The 7,727-nt window shown below is 42.8% G+C and overlaps 1 non-coding gene across 1 annotated transcript; it reads left to right on the top strand.

Moving 5' to 3' along the window:
* Nucleotides 1–6,912: 6,912 nt before the first annotated feature.
* On the top strand, nucleotides 6,913–7,020 carry LOC148579706 (small nucleolar RNA R71). The gene has a single exon (XR_015898812.1). It is a non-coding gene; the product is annotated as a small nucleolar RNA R71 (small nucleolar RNA).
* Nucleotides 7,021–7,727: the final 707 nt, after the last annotated feature.

A 7,727-nucleotide genomic window follows, 5' to 3' on the forward strand; every position in this document is an offset into this window, starting at 1 on the left:
ATCTTGGAAAACGTTTGGTTATTCTGGTGAGAATCTAATTTCTAAACCGCCCAGATGGAAAAATATAGATCAAGACAAAGGCGGATTTAAAAGCCAAGTTTGGGATCCTGGAATCTATTCTGACATTCGTCACCCCGGGAGCCTGAGAATCTATATGAAGCTGCTCAGAAGCTTTACATGCCTAGTTTGGGACCCCAGAGGCTATTGGCATTCCAAGCGTTGGTGGAGATTTCTGGATGAATTTAAGCACAAGCCACCATAACAGGAAGCTCATCCAATGTCCAACTTAAGGACTTTAAGTAAAACTGCTAGGTGGGAGACAACCCACCATAGTATGATCGTTCCTTTCCTTTTAATTTTAATTTTATTCCATTTTGTTTATTTTTGAGTTTTATTTTATTTTTATTGAACCTGGAATCATGCATAACATTCATATTAGCATTTCATTCTGCATTTTGCACAAAAAAAGAGAAAGGGTGTGCAACGCGACTGCATCACTCATGCGATCGCGTCAAATTGCAAAAAACACTACCCACGCGACCAAGTCATTCACGCGGCCGCGTGCTCTGGAGATCAGCGTAAAGATCTAACGTCCAGAAAGTTAGGCAGGAATCGTGCGACCATTGTGCGTTTCGCACAAACGGCCCACGCGATCGCGTCCCTGACGCGATCGCGTCACTTGCACATCATCCATCCCACGCGATAGCGTGAGCAACGCGATCGCGTCGCATGGATTGCACAACACCCCAAAAGGAGACAGAGAGTTGCGCTGAAACGACACTGGATTCGTGCGTTTAGCACAATTTCCAACGACGTGATCGCATGCCCAGGCGATCGCGTCATTCACTCTTTTTGCCCTTCACGCGATCGCGTCGACCCCCATTTCACCCCAGCCACGCGACCGCATGCCCCCCGCAATCGCGTGGATTCAAATTTATACCCGCCAGTCACGCGAACCCTATCAGTCGCGCCCCCCCACCCCCCCAAACCCCTCTTCCTCTCTTCTTCTCCAACCAAGCACCGCCACCCAGCCACCATCACCCACCGCCGCCACTGCCGACCACCCCCCAGACCCCGCCGGCCACCCATCCCCCTTCCTCCCCCCCCTCTTTCTTCTTCTTCCTTCTTCTTCCTCCCTCCACCGCCACTGCCCTCCTCCGCGATCACCACCACCGCGCCGCTGTCACCACTGTCCAGCGCCACCCACGCCCCCCTTTCTTCCCCTATCCCCCTACCCCCATGGTGCACGAAATTGTGATGTCCAGGCTCGAACAATCCCTGGCAACGTGAGCAACTTGGTACGCGTAATCGTGATTACACTGTAATTATGTAAAATTCATGGCTCTTTCTTTCCCTGGCAATGGCGCCAATAACATGGTGCCAATACCATGGTTCACAACTTCGATACAACTAACCAGCAAGTGCACTGGGTCATCCAAGTAATACCTTACGTGAGTAAGGGTTGAATCCCATGGAGATTGTTGGTATGAAGCAAACTATGGTCACCTTGTAAATCTCAGTCAGGCAGATATAAAGTGATAATGGTGTTTTCGAATATGATATAATAAAATAGGGATAGAGATACTTATGTAATTCATTGGTAGAAATTTCAGATAAGCGAATGGAGGTGCTTTCGTTCCTCTGAACCTCTGCTTTCCTGCTATCTTCATCCAATCAGTCTTACTCCTTTCCATGGTTGGCTTTATGCAAGGGCATCACCGTTGTCAGTGGCTACATCCCCTCCTCTCAGTGAATAATATGCTCACGCATCCTGTCACGTCACGGCTATTCATCTGTCGGTTCTCGATCATGCTGGAATAGGATTCACCCTCCTTTTGCGTCTGTCACTAACGCCCAGCACTCGCGAGTTTGAAGCTCGTCACAGTCATTCAATCATTGAATCCTACTCGGAATACCACAGACAAGGTTTAGACTTTCCGGATTCTCTTGAATGCCGCCATCATTCTAGCTTACGCCACGAAGATTCTGGTTAGGAGATCTAAGAGATATTCACTCTAGCTTATTTCATGTAGAACGGAAGTGTTTGTCAGGCACGTGTTCATAGGGGAGAATGGTGATGAGCGTCACACATAATCATCACCTTCATCACGTTCTTGGGTCCGAATGGATATCTTAGAAGCGAAATAAGATGAATTGAATAGAAAACAGTAGTACTTTGCATTAATCTTTGAGGAACAGCAGAGCTCTACACCTTAATCTATGGAGTGTAGAAACTCTACCGTGAAAATACATAAGTGAAGGTCCAGGCATGGCCGAGATGGCCAGCCCTCTAAAACGTGATCAATAGTCTCCTAGGATGAACAATGGATTAAAACTGAGACCAAAGATGTCTAATACAATAGTAAGAGGTCCTATTTATAATAAACTAGCTACTAGGGTTTACATGAGTAAGTAATTGATGCATAAATCCACTTCTTGGGCCCACTTGGTGTGTGTTTGGGCTGAGCTTGAGTGTTGCACGTGCAGAGGCCATTTGTGGAGTTGAACGCCAGGTTTTGATCCATTTCTGGCGTTCAACTCTGGTTTTGGATCCTTTTCTGGCGCTGGACGCCAGATTTGGGTAGAAAGCTGGCGTTGAACGCCAGTTTACGTCATCTATTCTTGGCCAAAGTATAGACTACTATATATTTCTGGAAATCCCTGTATGTCTACTTTCCAACGCAATTGGAAGCGCGCCATTTCAAATTCTGTAGCTCCAGAAAATCCATTTTGAGTGCAGGGAGTTCAGAATCCAACAGCATCAGCAGTCCTTCTTCAACCTCTGAATCTGATTTTTGCTCAAGTCCCTTAATTTCAGCCGGAAAATACCTGAAATCACAGAAAAACACACAAACTCATAGTAAAGTCCAGAAATGTGAATTTAACATAAAAACTAATGAAAACATCCCTAAAATTAACTAGATCCTACTAAAAACATACTAAAAACAATGCCAAAAAGCGTATAAATTATCCGCTCATCACAACACCAAACTTAAATTGTTGCTTGTCCCCAAGCAACTGAAAATCAAATAGGATAAAAAGAAGAAAATATACTATAAATTCCAAACTATCAATGAAACAGAGCTTCAATCATATGAGCGGGACTTATAGCTTTTTGCCTCTTGAATAGTTTTGGCATCTCACTTTATCCATTGAAGTTTAGAATGATTGGCATCTATAGGAACTTCAGATTTCGAATAGTGTTATTGACTCTCCTAGTTCAGTATGATGATTCTTGAACACAGCTTCTTTCATGAGTCTTGGCCGTGGCCCTAAGCACTTTGTTTTCCAGTATTACCACCGGATACATAAATGCCACAGACACATAATTGGGTGAACCTTTTCAGATTGTGACTCAGCTTTGCTAAAGTCCCCAATTAGAGGTGTCCAGGGTTCTTAAGCACACTCTTTTTTTGCTTTGAACCTTGACTTTAACCGCTCAGTCTCAAGTTTTCACTTGACACCTTCACGCCACTAGCACATGGTTAGGGACAGCTTGGTTTAGCCACTTAGACCGGGATTTTATTCCTTTAGGCCCTCCTATCCACTGATGCTCAAAGCCTTGGGATCCTTTTTATTGCCCTTGCCTTTTGGTTTTAAGGGTTATTGGATTTTTGCTCTTGCCTCTTGGTTTTAAGAGCTTTTGGCTTTTTCTGCTTGCTTTTCTTTCTATTATTATTTTTTTTTCCTATATTTTTTTTTCTGCAAGCTTTGTTCTTTGCTGCTTTTTCTTGCTTCAAGAATCATTTTTATGATTTTTCAGATTATCAAATAACATGTCTCCTAGTCATCATTCTTTCAAGAGCCAACATATTTAACATTTTTAAACAACAACTTCAAAAGATATATGCACTGTTCAAGCATACATTCAGAAAACAAGAAGCATTGTCACCACATCAATATAATTAAACTAAGTTCAAGGATAAATTCGAAACTCATGTACTTCTTGTTCTTTTGAATTAAAACATTTTTCATTTAAGAGAGGTGATGGATTCATAGGACATTCATAACTTTAAGACATAGTTACTAACTACTAATGATCATGTAATGAAGACACAAACATAGATAAGCACTTAACATAGAAAACGAAAAACAGAAGAAATAAGAGCAAGGAATGAATCCACCTTAGTGATGGTGGCGTTTCCTTCTTGAGGAACCAATGATGTCCTTGAGCTCTTCTATGTCTCTTCCTTGCCTTTGTTGCTCCTCCTTCATTGCTTTTAGATCTTCTCTGATTTCATGAAGGATGATGGAGTGCTCTTGATGTTCCACCCTTAGTTGCTTCCAATAATTGTGTGGAAGAAAATGTATCCCCTGAGGTATCTCAGGGATCTCTTGTTTTGCAGTCAAATGTTCTACCACTGAGCTATAGACCCTTGATGGAAGCCTTTGTCTTCCCTTTCCTCTTTCTAAAGGTTTCTCTGGCCTTAGGTGCTATCAATGGTTATGGAAAAAACAAAAAAGCTATGCTTTTACCACACCAAACTTAGAATGTTGTTCGCCCTCGAGCAAAAGAAGAAAGAATAGAGAAAGAAGAAGAAGATATGGAGGAGATGGGGGGATGTGTGTATTCGGCCATATGGGTGGGATTGGGTGGGAAAGAGATATTGAATTTTGTAGGTAAGTGGGATGTATGGATGTGAGTGGTGAATGGATAACAGAAGGGATGGTCATGAATGGAGAGAGAGGGTGAGGTAGGTGGGGATCCTGTGAGGTTCACAGATCCTGAGATGATCCTGTGGTGTCCTACAGATCTTGAGGTGATCCTGTGGTGTCCACAGATCCGGAGGTGTCAAGGATTTACATCCCTGCACCCATTAGGCATGTAAAAATGCCTTTGTACCCAACTCTGGGCGTTCAGCGCCAGGTTGGTGGCCATTTTGGGCGTTCAACGCACATTTGTGTGCGATTTCTGGCGTTGAACGCCAGAACCATGCCTGTTCTGGCGTTCAGCGCCCAGAAGCTGCCCATTTTGGGCGTTCAGTGCCAGAACCATGCTCTGTTCTGGCGCTGAACGCCAGACAGATGCTCCTCTAGGGTGTGATTTTTCTTCTGCTGTTTTTGATTCCGTTTTCAATTTTTATATTTATTTTGTGACTCCACATGATCATGAACCTATAAAGACATATAACTAAGAAAATTATAGTTAGATAAATAAAAATTGGGTTGCCTCCCAACAAGTGCTTCTTTAATGTCAATAGCTTGACAGTGGGCTCTCATGGAGCCTCACAGATGTGCAGAGCTTTGTTGAGACTCTCCAACACCAAACTTAGAGTTTGGATATGGGAGTTCAACACCAAACTTAAAGTTTGGTTGTGGCCTCCCAACACCAAACTTAGAGTTTGACTGTGGGGGCTCTGGTTGACTCTGCTTTGAGAGAAGCTTTTTCTGCTTCCTCTCCATGGTTGCAGAGGGAGATCCTTGAGTTTCAAACACAAGGGATTTCTCATTCCATTGAAGGACTATTTCACCTCTGTCAACATCAATCACAGCTCTTGCTGTGGCCAGGAAAGGTCTTCCTAGGATGATGGATTCATCCTCTTCCTTTCCAGTATCCAGGACTATGAAATCAGCAGGGATGTAAAGGCCTTTAACCTTTACTAATACGTCCTCTACTTGTCCATATGCCTGTTTTCTTGAATTGTCTGCCATCTCTAATGAGATTTTAGCAGCTTGCACCCCATAGATTCCCAGTTTCTCTATTACAGAGAGGGGCATGAGGTTTATTCCTGAACCAAGGTCACACAGAGCCTTAAAGATCATGGTGCCTATGGTACAGGGTATTATGAACTTTCCGGGATCCTGTCTCTTCTGAGGCAATGTCAGTTGATCCAGATCACTTAGTTCATTGATGAACAGGGGAGGTTCAACTTCCCAAGTATCAATGCCAAATAATTTGGCATTCAGCTTCATGATTGCACCAAGAAACTTGGCAGTTTGCTCTTCAGTAACATCCTCATTCTCTTCAGAAGAGGAATACTCATCAGAGCTCATGAAGGGCATAAGGAGGTTCAATGGAATCTCTATGGTCTCTAGATGAGCCTCAGAGTCCTTTGATTCCTCAGAGGGAAGCTCCTTATTGATCACTAGACGTCCCAGGAGGTCTTCCTCCTTGGGATTTACGTCCTCCTCTCCCTCATTGGGTTCGGCCATTTTGCTTATGTCAATGGCCTTGCACTCTCCTTTTGGATTCTCTTCTGTATTGCTTGGGAGAGTACTGGGAGGGATTTCAGTGATCCTTTTACTCAGCTGGCCCAGTTGTGCTTCCAAATTTCTAATGGAAGACCTTGTTTCATTCATGAAACTTACAGTGGCCTTAGATAGATCAGAGACTAGATTTGCTAAATTAGAAGCATTTTGTTCAGAGTTCTCTGTCTGTTGCTGAGTGGATGATGGAAAAGGCTTGCTATTGCTAAACCTGTTTCTTCCACCATTATTAAAGCCTTGTTGAGGCTTTTGATCCTTCCATGAGAAATTTGGATAATTTCTCCATGATGAATTATAGGTGTTTCCATAAGGTTCACCTAAGTAATTCACCTCTGCTATTGCAGGGTTCTCAGGATCATAAGCTTCTTCTTCAGGAGAAGCCTCTTGAGTACTGTTGGATGCAGCTTGCATTTCATTCAGACTCTGAGAGATCATATTGAATTGCTGAGTCAATATTTTGTTCTGAGCTAATATGGCATTCAGAGTATCAACTTCAAGAACTCCCTTCTTCATAGGCGTCCCATTATTCACAAGATTCCTTTCAGAAGTGTACATGAACTGGTTATTAGCAACCATGTCAATGAGTTCTTGAGCTTCTGCAGGCGTTTTCTTTAGGTGAATGGATCCACCTGCAGAAGTGTCCAGTGACATCTTTGATAGCTCAGATAAACCATCATAGAATATATCCAGGATGGTCCATTCTGAAAGCATGTCAGAAGGACACTTTTTGGTCAACTGTTTGTATCTTTCCCAAGCTTCATAGAGAGATTCACCTTCTTTCTGTCTGAAGGTTTGAACATCAGCTCTAAGCTTGCTCAGCTTTTGAGGAGGAAAGTACTTGGCTAAGAAAGCCGTGACCAGCTTATCCCAAGAGTTCAGGCTGTCTTTGGGTTGAGAATCCAACCATAATCTAGCTCTGTCTCTTACAGCAAAAGGGAAAAGCATGAGCCTGTAGACTTCAGGATCTACTCCATTAGTCTTAACAGTATCACATATCTGCAAGAATTCAGTTAAGAACTGAAAAGGATCTTCAGATGGAAGTCCATGAAACTTGCAGTTCTGCTGCATCAGAGAAACTTATTGAGGTTTCAGCTCAAAGTTGTTTGCTCCAATGGCAGGAATGGAGATGCTTCTTCCATGTAGACTGGAATTAGGTGCAGTAAAGTCACCAAGCATCTTCCTTACATTATTATTATTTTCGGCTGCCATCTCCTCTGCCTGTTCGAAAATTTCTGAAAGGTTATCTCTGGATTGTTGTATTTTAGCTTCTCTTAATTTTTTCTTCAGAGTCCTTTCAGGTTCTGGATCTTCTTCCACAAGAATGTTCTTATCCTTGCTCCTACTCTTATGACAAAGAAGAAGGCATAGAAAAATAATATTAATAATAATAGAGATCATTTATACCACAGTATATGGATCCCTGTGTGAGTAGAAGAAGAGGGGGAGACAAAGAATGTAATATAATGGAAGAAGCACAACTGTGAGGAGGCTAGATATGTGAGATGAGATGTTAGGATATG

The sequence above is a fragment of the Arachis ipaensis genome, chromosome B10, assembly GCF_059453495.1.
Source record: "Arachis ipaensis isolate K30076 ecotype BB chromosome B10, ASM5945349v1, whole genome shotgun sequence".
Lineage (NCBI taxonomy): Eukaryota > Viridiplantae > Streptophyta > Magnoliopsida > Fabales > Fabaceae > Arachis > Arachis ipaensis.